The sequence below is a fragment of the Polypterus senegalus genome, chromosome 7 (assembly GCF_016835505.1).
Source record: "Polypterus senegalus isolate Bchr_013 chromosome 7, ASM1683550v1, whole genome shotgun sequence".
In the NCBI taxonomy this organism is placed as follows: domain Eukaryota; kingdom Metazoa; phylum Chordata; class Cladistia; order Polypteriformes; family Polypteridae; genus Polypterus; species Polypterus senegalus.
Genome location: NC_053160.1, coordinates 152584354 through 152603819, shown reverse-complemented (window position 1 = coordinate 152603819; position 19466 = coordinate 152584354). Strand labels below are relative to the sequence as shown.

At 39.3% G+C, this 19466-nt stretch overlaps 1 long non-coding RNA gene across 1 annotated transcript in view; it reads right to left on the bottom strand.

Moving 5' to 3' along the window:
* LOC120532919 overlaps positions 1-15703 on the bottom strand; it is a 33862-nt gene extending 18159 nt beyond the window's left edge. Inside the window, exons 1-2 of the long non-coding RNA XR_005634408.1 lie at positions 15593-15703; positions 10692-10812 (exon numbers count right to left, since the gene is read on the bottom strand). This is a non-coding gene — a long non-coding RNA (uncharacterized LOC120532919). The remainder of the gene's footprint in view (positions 1-10691; positions 10813-15592) is intronic.
* Positions 15704-19466: the final 3763 nt, after the last annotated feature.

Genomic DNA, 19466 nt, shown 5'->3' with positions numbered 1-19466 from the left:
CTTTGTAGAAGTCCTTTTGGCAGCAATTACAGCTTCTGGGTACATCTCTACAAGCTTTGGGCTATTTATCTCATCCTTCCTGGCAGATCCTCTCAAACTCTTGTGAGATTGGATGGAAAATGTCTGCAAACTGTGATCTTCAGGGCCTTCCATACGTGTTCTATGGGGCTGATGTAAGGGCTTTGGCTGGGCCATTCAAGGGCAGCCTGAGGCTTCTTTAAAAGCCAAGTTGTCCTGGCTGTATGCTTTGGGTTGTACTGAAAGATGAACTGTGTCAGGGCAGACAGGCACGGGCACCCTCAACCCCAAAGAAGGCACTCAGAGTCTCAGAACAGGCAGCAGAATCAAGCTTTATTACGTGATGCACACACGGTCCCAGTTCAAATGAATTGAGCCCTTGAGCATTCCGTGAACTTCAAATTATTACAATTCTTATCACAAAATATTCCCTCTTCACACAATTTCCCATCGTCTGCTTTACAGGGTTTCTAATAACAATGACTTTGCCCAGCACCTTTTCTCATTACAGTCACCAAGTGTTGCCGACTTTCGTATTTGCCACCTAAGCACTCCTCCCTAACGCTGAGCCGTTAAAGATTCAGGGTCTTTGCTCATTTCGTTCTCACCACTACTTTGGACTCAGTAGAACCCACTTTTGAAAACTGGACTGCTTAAATAATAATTCAATTAATGTTTGCTCGTTGCACTAGCATCTCTTAAGGCTGACATAATAGACAGCCATGCCAGTTAGATGGCAGCGTGCAGCTTCACGGATAAGAGCTAAGCTGCAGACAGCTTGGCGTGGTGCCTTTTGACTACTTGAAATAAAAGGTCCTTAACAATTAATTCTTACATTGTTTAAAACTGGCTTAATATATTCTTCTGTAACTTTATTATTATTCATATTAAGAGGTACAGACATATAAACTTAAATGCTTCTTGAACCAATATGTATATGTATTAATATGAAAGATTGCCTACAGTGTTCACATAATTAAGCCTTGAATGCTTAGAGAAACTTAATCTTTCACGCAAAAGACCTGACACCCGTGTTCAAAAAAAATAATATCTAGCTGCTTGTTAGCTCACCTCCTTCAAAGGGCACAGCGTCCTTCATTCACAGAAATTCAAAACAAAGCAAGTAAAAGAGCAGACAGGCCACTCTTTTATGCTAAAATCAATTGTGGCCTTTCTTAATTAAGTCCTTCATAGTCTAAGACTAACTTTAACCCTTACAATATTAACGTGCACAAGGATATAAAGCTTATTTTCATATATGCTCATGATTGTTTTTGAATATATGCAAATCATCAGCTTGAAGAATATACTTTTCTATAACTGTCACCCCAGTTTAAGGTAGTTTGGACTATGAAGAAGTTTTTTTTTTCCCCAAGGACCTCTCTGCATTTGGCTGCATTGATCCTTCTCTCAGTTTTGACCAGTCTCTCTGTTCCTGCTGCTGAGAAGTGTCCCCATAACACAATGCTTCCACCACCAAGTTTTACTGCATGGATGATGATAGGCAAGGAATGAGAAGTGCATGGTCTTGACCAGACATAGTGCTTAGAGTTTTGCCCACAATGTTCAGTTTTTGTTTCACCAGACCAGAGAATCTGTTACCTCATTCTGTCCTACCTTTTTCCCAAGAGTGCCTTCCATCTAGCCACTCTACTGCATTTCCTGACTGATGGAGCACTGCTGAGATGGTCATCCCCCCGCAAAGTTCTCCATTCTTCCATTGGGTTCTTGGACATCTCCCTGACCAAGGCCCCTCTTGCTTGGTGTGGACCACGGGGCGCGTACAGCTGCCCTAACCCAACTCAGACATGCAGAGATACAGGGTCCAGCACACAACACACTTTATTCCAGTGGTGGAGCATTTTTTCTTTGCTCCCACAGCACAGTACAAAAAAGCACAACACAGTCCCTTTTATTTTCCTTCTTCTTTTCCAATTCACAGTCTTTTTGCATCCACTTCTCCCTCACAGGCTTTATCTTTCTTCCTCCCAACTCTGGCTCCTCGAATGGAGTGAGGTGGCTTCTTTTATTCTGCTCCTGGGAGTGGTTCGTTAGAATTACCCAGAATCACTCCCAGCTGTGGTGGAAGTCCATTATAGGGCTCTGCAGCTCCCCCTGGCGGCCCTTATGGAACCCAACAGGGCTGCACCAAACTCCAAGTCCCAGAATGCACTGTGGGAATCTGTGGCGCCACAACCACCCAGGAGGGCTGCCCTCTAGTGTCCTAGGGCCCCATAGTTGTCCTCTCCCCTGGTCCTTCTATTCAGTTGGCATCCCAGCCAGGTAATGGCCGTGGTTACTCAATGTAGACAGATTGCCATCTCCAGAAAGAGTCCTGCTGTTGCCAAACTTGTTCCATTTTACAACACTGTGCTTGTAGGAACACTCAAAGCTTTAAAAATGGTTTGATCTCCTTGCCTTGATCTACACTTAACACATAATTGTATCATGGAGATTGATAGAAAGTTCCTTGGACCTTGTGGTTTAGTTGTTGCCCCGACATGCTGTGTGAATTATAGGAGCTCACACACACAGGTGTGCGCCTTTCTAAACAATGCCCAATCAAATCAATTCGCCACAGGTGGACTCCAATCAAGCTCTCGACACATCTCAAGGGTAACTTAAACAAGCAGGATGCGCCTGACCACAGTTTGGAGTGCCACAGCAGAGGGTCTGAATACTTGTATATGAAGCTCAATGTGCATGTGTTTACTCTTTATACACTTTGGCACTCTTGGTCCAATCTCAACAGAATTAAATGTAGGATTTATCAGGGAGAGATGCTAGACTACGTTGGAAACCAAAATTTTACCCCTCGGGGTACCTTTGTTTTTTTTTTCTTTTTACTACAGTGAGTTTTAAGAAGAGCGCCACCTGGTTGCTCACCTGTGTCACTGAGGCCCAGAGCAAGTGAAACACCAGAACAGATGGAAGCACAACTAGCAGACAAAAGTAGCAGGCTTAACATTACTTACGTGAGCAATGCTGGGTGCTACTGCTCGTCAAATGAGAAGTTTCAGTTTTTGATTTTTAATACATTTATAAACCTTTATGAAAACATGCTTTCGCTTTGTCATTGTGTGTTAGTGAGTGTAGATTGATGGTCAAAAATGGCAAATTTATCTATTTTGCATTAAATCTACAACACAGTAAAGTGTGCAGAAAGTGAAGGGTTCTGAGTACTTTATTAATCCACCGTATACTGTCAGTTTCCAATCAATACACTGGTTTCAAGTTAATTTTTCAGAAAATAGCGTGAATATCCCTAATATGAAATACCTGGGACAAGAAGCATTTCAGATTTAGGATATTTTTGGATTTTGGAATATTCACATTTCGTGAAACCCTTCATCAAGAAGAGAAATGTAGCCAAACCAACTAAATGATGATTCAACGTGTAATAATTCGTATCACCAAGCCATTGTTATAATGCTCGTTGGCGTAACAAACATATTAAACCTCAGAAGGGATAAATATCATGTATAGACTCTATTATAGTTGCCTTTTAAGAGAACCAATGCAGCATATGTGCATTGTAGGAAATGAGGAGAGATTTATTTTAATTACTTATCAGTTTTGCCTTCAGCAATGCCAGTAATTAATTAAATAATCGGTAGGACTCCAACTTTAGAGAAGTTTGCTACCTCTCAGACTCGTTTTAAATCTATACTTCCCTTTGAGTCAGAGGCAAGCACATTCTCACGTGGTCGAACTTTAAGGCACTCTGCTGCGTTTGCTTGTATGAGCTTGCACTTTTGTGAAGGGTCAAGGGTTGGGTTTCCTTTCTGTAATGTGCATTTTTCAGAGGAGAAAATGATCTCAGTCCACCCCTGAGCCATTTCAATCACTTCTCGTCTATTGTGATTACATAGCTGCAGAGCGAACACCTGCTTTTAGCCCCTTCGGCTAATTCTGTTGAGCTTCACATTGCTTCGAACTCCGCAGAGGACAATTTAGCTTTCACCATTTTAAGCTCTTCCTGTAGTTCTTCATTCTCTTTTTCTAACTACGACTTTTTATTAATCATGGTGTTAACTTGTCTCGCAAGCAGTGTTGGGGGTAAAGTGGTAAAAGTAACATACATTATGTAGTCAGATTACTTTTTAAAGTAATGTGTGATGTAACGCAACACTTATTTTATTGAAGCAACAGTACATTACAGTGCAGCACTGAAGAACTTTTTTTGATTTTTTTGCCAGTTTATATCGGCTACCTTCAGTGTCACTTCCCAGGGAACTGGCTGGCAGGTCAGGAATATCAGCCTTGACTCCACTGCACCCGCTGTGCTGGAAGCCATTAACAGACTGACGAGGCACTACATTCAGGTTTTATATGGTGTGAGTGTACATACTGTACATAAAACATAACATGGTTTTGCCAAAGTAAAAAGGCAATCTGCAGCAGTGTCCAGTTGCCTAACATAATTGGAGCAATTTACAGAATTAATATTGCAATAAGGGCACATTCTATTAATCCTTATTAATGCAGAGGAGAAGCACTAATATCGATATTCGCTCTAAGCTGTGCTGGCAGTGTGACATGGCGGTTAAGGCTTTGGACTTCAAACCCTGGGGTTATGGGGTCAGATCCCACCATTGACATTCTGTGACCCTGAGCAAGTCACTCCAATTGGAAAAAACAAAAGAAATGTAACCAATTGTACTTTAAATGTTGAATGTTGGTTTGGATAAAAGTGCTGGCCAAATAAAGCTGCCCGCCAACACAGCAGCAATTTTATCAGTGTTGCACAGCACTTGTGAACTTGTACATTGAATGTGTTTCATTGCTTAGTGCAGTGGTCTCCATCTCCAGGGCCCCAGTAGCTACAGGTTTTCATTCTAACCCGTCTTAATTGGTGACCAGTTTTTGCTGCTAATTAACTCCTTTTCCTTTCACTTCAATTAACTTATTTTTTTAAGATTTGTTCCCCTGAATTTCTTCATCGTTCTTCTGAATTGCTTCATTTCTTTCCTTAATTAAATGGTACCCAAACAGAAATTAAATGTGAAGTGAGTGAGCCAACAGAAGACCAACTAAGTCAGGGCCTGAAACTCCAACCCGTTTCATTCCAACTAGTTGCTCAATTAGGTGCCGATTCTTGTTGCTTATTAAACCCGTTCTTTAATTCCATGACTTGTTGCTGCTCTCATTGCACAATAGCATCCATTTCTGAAATTATTGATTATCTCTTTTCTAAGAGCACTGCTCAAATGTTTTGTGGAGCTGAGCAGATCAACATTCCTGAGACCTTCACCTTTCTTTAGTTTCAGATATTGTATTTTTGACACAGTTTGCTGGTCATGTTTTTGGTTTATTTTGTGTCTCATTATTGTCTGGCTCTTAAATAAGGAACAAGAAACAATTAAGGGGTCTGAGTCTTCAAGAGCAAGTCAAATAAAATGAACTCAAAAGAAGCTGAGTAGCAACAAAAACAGGACACTCATTAAGAAAGGGTTAGAATGAAAACCTGCAGCCATGGCGGTCCTCCAGGACTGGAGTTTGAGACCACTGACTTAGTGGCACTCAATGCTTCACAGGGCTCCACAAACTCCCAGATTCTCAATTGTGTGCCATTTAGGTGCGGAGCTGTAAGCATCATGGGGGACACATTTACAAGATGACTGAGATTTATAAATTGTGTAGAATTATACATACATCATGTTGTATAAATCAATTTTTTTTATAATCCATTTTCATGTTTTTTATGGCATATGTGTATTTTCACGCCTAAATCCAAATAAAGTTTAAAAAAAAAAGAACCCAAGTGTGAACTTTTCCACTTGTGGCATCATGTCAGCGCTTAAAAAGATTTTGGGTTCGAGATACTTAACCTGTATTCTCCTTCTGATACTTAAAGGCATACAGTAAATGGCTTAGCCACCTCACCTAACTTAGTTTATTAATGCCTACACTAAAGCGTGAACACTGCAATTTCAATATGTAGGCCTGCTTAAAAGTCCCAGGATAAATGAAACTAGTCCTGGAGGCAGAGCCTTTAGCTAAGGTCCCCAAATTCTCTGTCTGCCAACACAAAGCATGGGACAGAGAGGCTGAAAACGAAGGCGTGTAATTCTGGAGCACCATGTCCTGTAAACAGATGAGAGCTGATGGCAAGGCAGACTGCAGTAAGAGGAAAGAGTGACAAAGGAGGAGTGAATGGAATGCCTCCATCATTCTGCCGACATGAAGGTTCAGAGCATAAATAAAAATCAAACGCACAATTTCACTCAAATGATTTGTCACAAAATGTCATACCAAAGACCCCAGTGTGATTAGCAGCCTTTTCCTATCACTGGCCTCTGACAAACATCATGATGTCTTTAGCAAGGGTCCGATTTCCATTGATCTGCTGTTTACATGTAAGTAGAGTACAGAAACTGACAGGATAACAGAAACCCACCGTTACGTACATAACACCACAGAAATAAGATGATTAAAAAATATTTGTATTCAATAAAAAAAATTTGTAACATAGAAAAGTTGATTACAAAAAATATTCTGTAATAAAACAATACATTTTAAGTCAATAGCACAATAATCTGCTAAAAGCAGACACCAAGTGTGTTCATTTTCACATTTTCTGCCACTTAGGCAGCCTTGAAACACTGCAGCCGAACGGCTTTTTTAGGAAACTCGACTGCAGTTGTTACCCTCATGGAAGGCCGGTGGACTTGGTACGTCACATCCTGTCAGGTCTACACCAGAAAATAAAAAGAGATCACAGCATCCTTTACGTCCTAAAGAGGGTGGTGTGACCTGGTAGCCAACAGCAGAAGAAAAGTCACATCTTGTCACCTCACCAGTGGCTCTCTGAGCAAGTAAATCAAGCTGCCCGAGTTCAGATTAATTTGAAAACGTGAAGAGTTCAACTCAATTCAGGGCCAGAGGTCACATACTGTAGGCAAGCCAATCCATTGCAGGGCCGGGTACACCTTGGCGACTTTTACAAGATTAGCTATCAGGTTACAAATGAGCTCAACAAACTATATGGTCTCCTCTTGTCTGCCAAACTTCATACAAACACACGGCCATTTGAGAATCCACAATAAAGTTAATACGCCCGTGTTTGGGAAGGGGAAGGAAAAGCAAAGACATGGGAAGAGAGTGAAGACGCCACACAGACATTCAAGTCTGGGACTGTAGAGTGATGAGACAGCAGTGTGCCACCATAAAATGTGCTCCATGAAATGAAAACGGATTTCTTGTGTGTTATTTTAACTGCACTTAAAGATGATGGGTATACTGTGGCACTGCACTACTCTGTTGCCTTCGGTTTTACAAAATGAACTTTTAAAACCTGTAAAAGTCTAGAAATAACATGGAACGGCCTCTGCACAGTGCGGTGGTGAATAAAGGTGGATTTTTCAGTAGAAAACTTAACACTTGCGCACCTTTCTCCTCTTTCTTTTTTTTTTGCTTTTGGGTTTTGCAATTTCCTTTTCAATCTGCTTCAACCACTTCTTCACTTTTTTGTTATTTAGATCCACGCAGTATTTTTTATTTTTAATATGGAGCCTGTTAAAAAAAAAAAAAAAAAAATGGAGCTGAAGCCATTGGAGAATTGGCAGGAAGTACACTTTTTTTTTTCCTTTTAACATTTTATTGAATTTATTAAAAGCAAATAACATTCTATACAAGCAAGTCAAACTTTACAAAACTAAGTTCACATCAAATCAACCCACACCCATGAGAAAGTTAGCTAGGCCAACAGATGGAAGTACACTTGACCAAGTCAGAGTTCATATTTGGCATTAGAAGCAATTTGAGTAAAAAAAAAAAGCAGCAAGCAAGCCATGGCACACTTTATGCCAAAGCTGCCAAATTTGAAAGCTACAGGGAACACTTGGTTCTTTTCTGCGGTCTACTTTGCTGCTTTTAATATGCAGTGAAAGGCACCAAATACTTTATTCAATTGTTATAACACAATTTCTCACATGCAAAATCTGTTTTCTATCCTGCAAGCATCAGGCGTATAGCAAGAAGAAATCCAAATGGACAATGAGAGGGCACACTCTGGTCAATTAACCAAACAAGCACATCTTTAGCTTATGAAAGGACACAAGAGTAGCCAGAGGAACCCCCAGAGCACACAGAGGGGCCTTGCTGGGAATCAAACCTAAAGTCCTGATGCCGTGATGCAGCAGCACTAGCACTGAATAATCGTGCCACCCAACTATTTAAAATTGTGATTGTATTTGCAATGTTTAAAATGGGCCAGAAAACACATATATGAGGACTATTTTGGTAAAGCACTGCATGCACTCAAGACTAATTCTATATTGGGTTTTGTGCAGAACTCATGAAGATCAGACAACTTTGTTTTATTCATGGTATATTAAAAAGGGATTGGTTCAGTTAATGGGTTTTAGGTTAAAAAGTCAGACTGCAGGCTCACTGAATGTGTACTCCACCTGTAATGGCATCTTAAATTCACCTGAAGTGCTTTGAGAAGGTGGGCACCAGGAAAGGCACTGATTTGTGTTCCTTTCACGGCATACCGAATTAATGAACCACTTCTGGAATATTTGAAAACTCTAGATGAGAACAGGCCGTTCAGCCAAACAAAGCTTGCAAGTCTTATCCACTTAATGCTTCCAAAATAATATCAGCTGAGTTTTGAAAGTCTGTGAAGTCCTGCTGTCTACCACACTACTTGGTAGGTTATTCTAAGTGTCTATGGTCCTATGGTGTGAAGAAAAACATCTTAATGTTTGTGCAAAGCACAAGTTTCCAACTGTGTCTCCACGTTCTTTGTGAACTCATGTTAAAGTAAAAGCCTTGGTCCACTGTGCTAATTCCCTACATAATTTTAAACACTTCAATCATGTCTCCTCTTAATCTTCTTTTGCTTAAACAGAGAAGGCTTGGCTCTTTTAATCTTTCGTCATAATTCATCCCTTGTAGCCCCAGAATCAGCCTAGTTTCTCTTCTCTGGACATTTTCTAGTGTTGCTATGTTCTTTTTGTAGTCTGGAGACCAAAACTGCACACAGAACTCCAGATGATGCCTCACCAGTGCATTATAAAGCTTGAGCTTTACCTTCTTGAACCTGTACTGCACACACACATCAGGACGCTATATAATCTGACATATAATGGCTCCTGAACACTGTCTGGTAGTTATTACTGTCAAGTCCACTACGTCTCCTAAATCCATCTCATAAGGTGTACTTTCAATTTTCAGAGCTCCCATTGTGTATACCTACCTAATATTTTTACTTCCTACATGGAATACTTTACATTTAATGACATTAAATTTCATCTGCCACAAGTCTGCCCAAGCCGGTCTGCTGTCGACATCCTTCTGTAATGATTTGATGGCTTTGAGATTATCTGCCATACTACAGAGCTTGGTAGTATCTGCAACCTTAACCAGCTGGTTACTTATAGAAACTCTTCTAATTTAAGAGTAAGTTTCCGTTGTGGAACTACAGAAATCCATAAACACAAAATATGCTTGAAACTTCAGAAGATACAACATAACAGAAGATGCCAGGAGACTCTTTAAAACTGAACTGAACTGAAGCCAATATGTTGCTGTGCACCAAGGTGTGAAATACGAGTTGGGAGAGATCTGGGAGAGCGTCCAAGTGTGCATATGTCACACAAAGTGCCTTTTCTGCATGATGCTGATGTGTTTTTTGTTTGCAGAAAGCATATCCACATATCACGTAACTTGTCTACTTAAGACGGTGGCGTCATTACAGACTTTGTGGGCAGGGAAGTTGCACCAGAAATCATAGATCTGGGAAGACCACAGTGACTGTATGGCTTTATTTATTATCAATATGCTTGTCTACTTGATATTGGAATAAAAAGGCTGCACTCTGGACCCCCTGATAGTAGCAAAGGAGAGAATTAAAACAAAACTGAGTGTCATTATGAAGTGCTGCACATCTTCTCTCTGACACACTAACACTGAGGACTTTCAACCAACAAATTATTCAGCAGAATTGTGTCAAGAAATGCTACTGGGGCTCCTTTATACCAGCAGCAATGTAGCCTGCATAATGCCTCACAGGGACTGTGACTGCCAAGTCAGAAATATTCTTTATTTTTAATTTTTTTAAATTGTGTGTTTAGACCAAAGTATGTGTGTATATTTATTTATTTACTTATTTATATACCAATTTATGTACTTGTTTATTTAATGAGCTTCTATACAAAGCCAAAATTCCCCTTTCTTTCTTTCTTTCTTTCTTTTCTGACTTAATATTTATATATTATAATTGATTATATTCTCCATAACTAATGTATTGTATATTGTCTAGTCCCAGAGTAACATGTAATTGTTCAGAGAATGGGATCCTCATTCATATCCATGCTATTCTGAATATCACAGGATATTTCACATGGAATTGGTTTCATGATGGAACAGTCTGTAGGTTTAAAATTTCCTGGAAAGAACTGGGTGGTCCGAGCACCTAAGTCTGCTGGACGCTTTGCTGAACTGTGTTGTATTTGACCTTCTGCACATATGTTAGAGTCAGTTCTCTGTTAATAGCACTCTTTGACAGACAGATGTGCAGATAGATGCGTAAGACACTAGATAGATAGATAGATAGATAGATAGATAGATAGATAGATAGATAGATAGATAGATAGATAGATAGATACATAGATAGATAGATAGACAGATAGATAGAACAATATGTTATATATGAATATACTCACATAATGGCATTGAGGTCACAAATTCCATTATTCTTGAGGACTTCATAGCATTTGACACGATTCAGCATTCCCCTTTGTATTTCTACTGCAACTTCAGTGCAGCATTTTCGTTGAGCTGAAACTAACAGTTTATTGCCATTAATTAAAATAGCTATAAGCATATATTGAAGTCTTTCTTCTAATTTTGCTAGAAATTCAATAAAAGCTCTATTTCCTGTTTAGCCAAAAAGATGAAATTTGGTAGGATGGTACATCTAGGGCAGTAGATATCCGCTATGAAAACACATTTCACTATTTCAGTATTTAGGAATAACATCACCCGCCCCCCGGCCCAAAACATATTAGAAAACTAAATACCCCAAAATCTCAAAAATGTCTTGACATACTTGTTTTGAATTTTTTGATGTTGTAGAAAAAGGAAAATTGGCAGTCACATGTTTTTTTGCTTGTTGATAAATGTATTTTTAGATATGTAATAATATTATGGTAACTTATATGCTCTGTGCTGTGCTGAGAGAATACTTTATGCAAACGATGGAAGCAGCAGAAGTAACAGTGATTAAGCATTAGGCACTTTATGAATTTAATGGTGTGCGGAAGTAACATCACAGTCCATAGAGCCAAAAGCAACGACAGTACACAAGTCATGCTTCTGCCATTAATTATCTTGAAACCAAGTCATGGTTTCTAGACTTCTTGGCTAAGAAATTAAACCTAACTCTGAAAGTTCAGGCAGATTTTACACTGTACAAAAAAATGAACCAGGATTCTTATTCATCTCATTTCCCTAAATTGCTGTACTTGCGTGGTACGACAATAGCCCATAAGGACCAAAGGGTGCTGACAAATGAGTGCAGAATGCAAACCCCCTTGGGATTCATTTCAGTTACTACATAAAAATATGAAGAGTGACCACAAACCCATGTATAATAAAAGGGTACCTGTATTGTGCAATTCTTCAGAACAGATGTAAAAGTGACACCCATCTATATGTTGGTGTTGAACTGTCGCAGGTGCTGATCAAGCTGGACACATCTTGCAGGGAAGGAACGTTTGACACGGAGGGATCAAAGCTCATGTCACTTTTGTGAAACACGGTGTGTTTAAACAGTGTGCCAAAGTGCTTTTATCAAAGTCCCAATACCATGTCACTCATGATGTCTAAAGCTTCAAACCTGCTAATGGTCTGACTGTTTGAAAGTTTTGCCCTAACCTACACACGATAAATGGGGATGTCAAACTACTGGTCATATTTTATCCAGAGAATTAAATATGGGATTCACAAGTGGAAAAAATTAATCAAGAGTGTGGGAACAGTTTGATATTCGTCAATAAGGTAAATACTATACTACACAGTTCTGCTGTCGTGGACCTTGTAATGTGCCATTTACACTTCTGCCCTGTCCCATTCACTTTGCTCTGTGCCATAAGCACTTTCTTGAAATCCTGTCACGGTTCTCTTTGTCTTTTAGTACTAATATTCCCCAGGCACTGTTGGAAAGTTAATCTTGCACACTGCCTCACAGCTAAATTTCTCTCACATAATTATGACTCAATGGCGGCTTATAATGTATGCCCAATTGTTGTTATTATTGGAACAAATTACATCTTTAGAACAACACATATAAGCAGTACATTTTATTGTAGAAAGTTGTCACACATATTGATTGACTTGTATATTTATCGTAGAATTTTAATGGCAACCTGGTGATCATAACATTAAAATGTGCACACAGAGCATTCTGAGACTTAGTGCACTTGTTGGATCGAAACTATGAAATCAAGAAGAGGTGTCCAGTATGGGTGTTTCTTCTGCTGTCTGCATGTAGTTCATGGCCACTATGGCTTCTGTAAACCACCAGATGTCACAATTTTCAAAGCACTGCAACTTTGGATCTTTTCTGGCACAATCAGGAAGAAGCCTTAAAAGCTTCACAAGGTTTTGTCACAAATATCATGATTTGGACTTAGGATTGAACAAAATTCCCAAAAATCTATGTCTAGATATAATTACAAATTCAGATGGTTTTAGTAGATAACAACATAACGTATTTGTAAACATGTATGCTTTTCCAGCTGAAATGTTATTTTTTTTTAACAAATTATAAAGGCAATAATGACTAACTAGGCTAACCCGCCTTTTAAGATGACCGACTTTTAAGGCGACCACTTCTTAAGGCAATTCAATATGTCGATCAATTTGATATTTTATACAAACTCATTAATTTGGTTATATTGCATTTGAGCGGTATTACTTTAATACTCGTAGTTTCTGTTATTTTTGTGATGAAATTGAACCTTTTTTTCTATATTGAGGTCGCCCTTTTGAACCCCCCCTGATATTTACTACGCGGTGAGGCATTTGTACTCCATCAACATTAATTATTTCCAGAGACATCATTTTGTCTATTTTTCTAGCGCATCGCGCACAAAAGCAAGGAAACGATGGGAGCACCAGAACTCTGCTCACATCATGTCACTTCGTACCGCAAGCTGCAAGTAGTAAGTCTGTGATAAGCGGAATACCGCTACGCTTTCCACTCACGGGACGAAAGGACAATCCCGACCGCTTTTATATAGTAAGAAAGAAGAAGAAGATACCGCACAGTCTGGAGTAGAAAATCATCTTTACCTGGAAAACAAACTACAAATCCCATTGTGCATTGCAAAATGGACGGGGCGTGTGTGAAACTCCGCGCCTGCGTAGCACTCACGGGACAGAAGGACAATCCCGACCGCTTTTATATAGAAGGATTGTATATACAATATGTCAAAATGCTTGTTAATGCTCTGCTACTCAAACAAATTCAACAGCAGGTCTTTATACTCTCTTCCTGCTTTCATTCCCGTCTTAACAGTATCATAGACCCCCGGGCAAGCAGTGCACTGAGGCTCCTGTTTTGACAGCAAAACAGAATGATACATAGGCATCAGAAACATCGTGGGCCCAAATGATTCTGGGGCCCCCGGCCAATGCCCATACGTTAAGACGGCCCTGCCTGCTTCAAATCCCACAGCACTGTTCACAATGTCCTCAAGGGTCTGCTCACTTATTACGCACAGTTCACAGATAAGTTCATCCACAGAGATGTTTATGTACCAACAGAAAACAAATCTCCTTTTTCCATTTGTGATAGAACAGGCTTTACATTTAAAAGTATCCACAAGCCTTTCACATCCAGTGGGAGTGCAAAGCTAATAACATTTGAATATGCAACCAATTAGTCATTTTGTGAGTGTCCACTAAATTATTATCCAGCACTTTTCTCCAAAGCAACTGCCCGAGATGGGAAGAACAGTTCCTAACCTGTGCTCACCATTTTGTCCCACAGGTTGCTCTTGTCATGCTTAGACTTCTAGTAATTAAACTAGTGGAACTTTTAATGCATATTATAAGATGAAGACTGCTTGATGGAAAGCAGAATTACTCCAAGAAAGGTAAACATTGCTTACCACAAGGAAGTCAAAAAATTGAAGAATGCTCTATTTACCTTTAATTCAGACTGACTTATTAGGTTTTACACTTGATGTTTAAGTTGCTTTACAGCCACCAAAATAAAAGTGTACAAGAAAAAGCAACTGATACAAATGCACATTATCCTCCTTTGAGGAATTAAAGACAAAGACATGCGCTTATACCAGATTTGGGGCTGTGGGTAGCTGCGGTGCAAGGCAGGGACTAACATCACAGGACACTCTTACACTTATGGCATCCCGATTTAGATTGTCCAATTAATGTGCCCTTTCAGAAAAACTTAGAGAAACAAGCAAACTTCCACAGAGCTGAGATCTTTGTAAAATTGAAGTTTGGCGGGATTATAGAAATAGATTAAATATTATGTGCAGGAAAATCATAACATCAAAACTTCAATTGTGTTTTAATATTACACAAAAAAAATTGGCAAAAAAAGGCACGTGAATGCAGGCAGTGTGGTGTAGTGGCTAAGGCTTTGGACTTCAAACCCAGAGGTTGTGGGTTCAAATCCCACTGTGTGACTTGACAGCCAGTCACGGATAGTTGACACAGACTGCTCAGCCAATCAGTGCACAGCAGGCACATTGCTCCTCAGAGACCCGAGTTCGATTCCCCGCTGGGAGAAAGTGTTATTTTTTTTTCTTTTTAACCATATAAAGTGGTATGCACTGCTGTCTGGGCTCCAATTGGAAAACCAACAGAAATGTAACCAATTGTGCCATTCATTTTGTAAGTGGCCTTGGAAAAAGTCGATGTAATGTTACCAATGAATCTAAGAACACACAATCAGTTGATTCATTAAATCTGTCAAATAAACCTGCAATCTTTTCTTTGGTACCATAATGTAACAACAAACCATACTTTTTTTTTTTTTTGAATAAGCTCTTCGATTTTGAAATGCCCTTTGATTTATGGTACAATATCACCTTTTGTGACACGTTTTATTCTACAGCAGGTTAAAAGGTTTGCTTAGAGTTACACTTGTACCCTCCAGTGGGATTTGAACCTTCAGGGATCCTGCACCTCAGTAATAACAATGACATCCCTCACGAAAGTCAGCACCAGAGAACTTTAAGAATGACAAAAATCTAATGGAGAGATCCCGATCATTAAAATTAAAATCAGAATAATGCCACACATGTCATAAATTATATCTCATCTATCCAATGCAAGATCAATTCAGTATTATTATAAATGTTACTACTGTAAATACATCTTTTGTATGAGAAGACATCTCACAATTAAACACACACTAACAGCAATGAACATGCACTCGTAAAGAGGCAGCAAAAATGATAGCTGAAAGCAAAAAACAATCAAACTTTCAATTAAAAAATGAAAACACAGACTTCTCTCTTTTTCTTCCCACTGACCAATTAATTATAAAAAAAAAAACAAACACACACACACATTCAACAATACATACCTTTTGTTTTTGCTACAATCAAACCAGAAGAAGCGAGAACCAGAAGCAATCTGAAATCCATCTTGCAGTCCTCGAGGCCTGACTAATTGATCCTGTCTTCTGGCAGATTTGAGGCCCCACATTTCTGATTTTACTCCTCTGGCCACGCCCACTTAACGATCACTGGATGAGTTCTCTTTCTGGATGTGTTGTAATTTCCACCCTTTATGCCCTCCAGGTAATTTCTCCAAATGCACATCCTTTAGTTAAAACCCAACAAGAAAGCACAGGTAGCATACCAAACCGCTGCGTGTATCACTCGACTAGCTGCTTTATTTTTCCTTGTAGTTTCTACAAAAAAAAAACAGACATAATCAAGCGACACCTCCACAAAGCACTCTACAGATACATTATGGTATACTCCAGTGTACTGGCTGGTTAAGTGACTCCATGTCAGATGAAAGGTAAAGCAATCTTATTCTTAAAAAATGAATCCCTTCCAAAAAAAATAAATAAGAGACAAATTTTTAGCTTTTTATTTCTTCCAAGGACTCCAATTGTTCTGTTAAATGGGTTCTCACTACACGTAGGGTGGTACGTGATGTATACTGTTAGTGTTACATGACAGTGCTATACAGGAGCACAGATTAAAATAAAGCAGACTGAAACATCGATTATTACTTCCTTAAATACAATTTAACCCTTTTGGCCCTGACATCCTATTACTAGTACATAAATATGCAGCCGTTTTTGTGAAGTACAGAGGGGACTGGGCGGTCTCGTGGTCTGGAACCCCTACAGATTTTATTTTTTTTTTCTCCAGCTTTTGGAGTTTTTTTTTTTTTCTGTCCACCCTGGCCATCGGACCTTACTTATTCTATGTTAATTAATGTTGACTTATGTTTAATTTTTATTGTGTCTTCTATTTTTCTATTCATTTTGTAAAGCACTTTGAGCTACATTTTTTTGTATGTATATGTGCTATATAAATAAATGATTGATTGATTGATTGATAAAGTACAGGTACGTTTGGAGCCGTTGGAACAGGGCGTGCTACTATTAGTGCTGACTGGAGAGACTGGCATACAGTCCATAAAACATGGATGTGAAAATGGATGCTTCCAGACTGTGCACACCACTTTCAATTTTATTTCCTCAAGAAGATTGAAGTATCTGGCAGCTATTGTATAATAATAGAGCTATTTTTTTGTGTGTTGTTTTCATTTTTGAGCTTCCTAGACACTCCAAAGGTAGAATATCTTACAAAATATTTTTTCCTGTAAAAACAGAAAATCCAAGGCCAGAAGGGTTAATAATGATAAATAATTCAATTTCAGAATCACATCCTGGGATTTCTTTAGGCACTGGTTTGGGAAACTTTATTTGTGAATCATTGCGCTGACAGGCTATGTATACAGTATATAAAATTGTGATTGCTTTTGCATTGTTCAAAATGGGCCGAATAAAGGACACATTTAAGGAATGACTTTGTAAAGCACTACATGCTCTCACGAGAACTCATCAGAAAAACCAACGTCGTTTATAAAGTCTTTCAAAAGGAGGACCAGTTGCAGGCTTACTGTAAGAGCCAATCTTAGTTAACACTTTAAGTTAAACTCATACTAGTATTTGCTCAAGTGGAATAGAACACAATCTTCTTATAGCTAATAAGCATACAGTTTTGTGACCCTTTAGAAATGGTTCAGCTGTATAAGCAAACTTAAAGAATGAAACAAGATTTATAAGCTTTAAACAGAACTTTCTTTAAAGAAGTGGGCACTGGAGAAGGTATTTAAGTATACTGAATTATTATAACAAACAACAAACCCCTCCAAATATTCTTTAATTACTTAATAGCACATACTTATGTGGTCATCCCTACAGTATCTACTCTATATTGAACTTTTTATGTTGCACCATATCACTGTACTGCCCATGTATAAATGATATTTCAATAAAATCCACACTAACCTGAACTTGATACACACCAGTATGATGAAAATGGAATAAAACTAAAGACAAAAAAAAAAGAAAATCTTTTACTTGACAGTCACAGTCACAGTGCAGCATTATGCAGATGTATTGCTGGAGCCCCTGTCGCATTTCTTGACACACTTCTGATGAATAATTCATTGGCTGAAAGTCCTCAGTGTTAGTGTGTCAGAGAGAGGATGTGCAGAATTGTTCATAATGGCACTCAGTTTTGTTTTAATTCGCTCCTTTGCAACGACCTCCAGAGAGTCCAGAGTGTGTCCCATAACTGAGCCTGCCCTGCACATAGAAGATATGGATATAAGGATATCACTTATATGGATATGGATATAAGGATATGACTTTTATGGATATGGATATAAGGATATCACTTCCCACATTAAAGGAATGCAGTTCCCTAAGAGAAAAAGAACCTGCTCTGCCCTTTCTTATATAGTTCCTCTGGGTGATGAGACCAGTCCAACCTGTCATTAATGTGGACCCCCAAGTACTTGTAGCAAGTGCAAAAATCCAAAAACACAACATGGAATGAAACTTCAGAGCATACAGCATAACAGAAGGCAGGAGACCATTGAATTGTATCACTGGGCATATGTCCTATGTGAGATCTGCCAATGGTTAAACTCTCCACTTTCTCCTCCATCCTGGCTTCTTATAGAAAAAAATCTGATCTCCCCTCACTCTTTGCAGCAGTTACCATTTATCAGATTTAAAACAAAAAAGGAAGTAGTTGAGTACAGTCCTCTTATAAATTATGTTCTGTGTGCTTGGCACTGGGTAGAAAAGCACCTTGGCTCCATTCCACACTGGCACTCCCTTACACCACTGCTTCACAATAGGTCTCTACCACTTACATCTTAACACCAGCAAAACCAAGGAGCTGGTGGTGGATTTTAGGAGGCCCAGGCCCCTCATGGACCCTGTGATCATCAGAGGAGACTGTGTGCAGAGGGTGCAGACCTATAAATACCTGGGAGTGCAGCTGGATGACACATTTGAATTGGACTGGACTGCCAATACTGATGCTCTATGTAAGAAAGGTCAGAGTCGACTATACTTTCTTAGAAGGTTGGCATCCTTCAACGTCTGCAATAAGATGCCGCAGATGTTCTACCAGACGGTTGTGGCGAGTGCCCTCTTCTCGGGTGGTGTGCTGGGGAGGCAGCATAAAGATGAAAGACGCCTCGCGCCTGGACAAACTTGTTAAGAAGGCAGGCTCTATTGTAGGAGTAAAGTTGGACAGTTTAACATCTGTAGCAGAGCGACGGGCACTAAGCAAACTCCTGTCAATCATGAAGAATCCACTGCATCCACTGAACAGTGTCATCTCCAGGCAGAGGAGCAGCTTCAGTGACAGACTTTTGTCACTGTCCTGCTCCATTGACAGACTAAAGAGATCGTTCCTCCCCCACACTATGCGACTCTTCAATTCCACCCGGGGGAGTAAATGCTAACATTACTCAAAGTTATTGTCTGCTTTTTATTTTTATTTTTTCATTTTTCATTTTTATTACTATTTAATTTAATATTGTTTTTTTGTATTAGTATGCTGCTGCTGGATTATGTGAATTTCCCGTTGGGATTAATAAAGTATCTATCTATCTATCTAGCCACTGGTGGGTGACCCATCTCCTATCCAACTTAGGGCTCGTTTATACTTCACACTCAGAATGTGTACATGCACGCATCATGGCGGCCACGCGTTCCCAGCATTCATTTGACACGTCCTCTGAGCAGAAGTCAGAAATTAACACGACGCGTGCGCGAGTTGCAATACCAGCAAAAAGTCGGGGGCACAGTGTAGTAAAAGTTGGAATGTGACGTCAGAGTCTCTAAATTACTATCTACATGTGACAGAAAGCCTCTATGTGGATCCTACGGGATCGATGTGCGTGCTTCGATG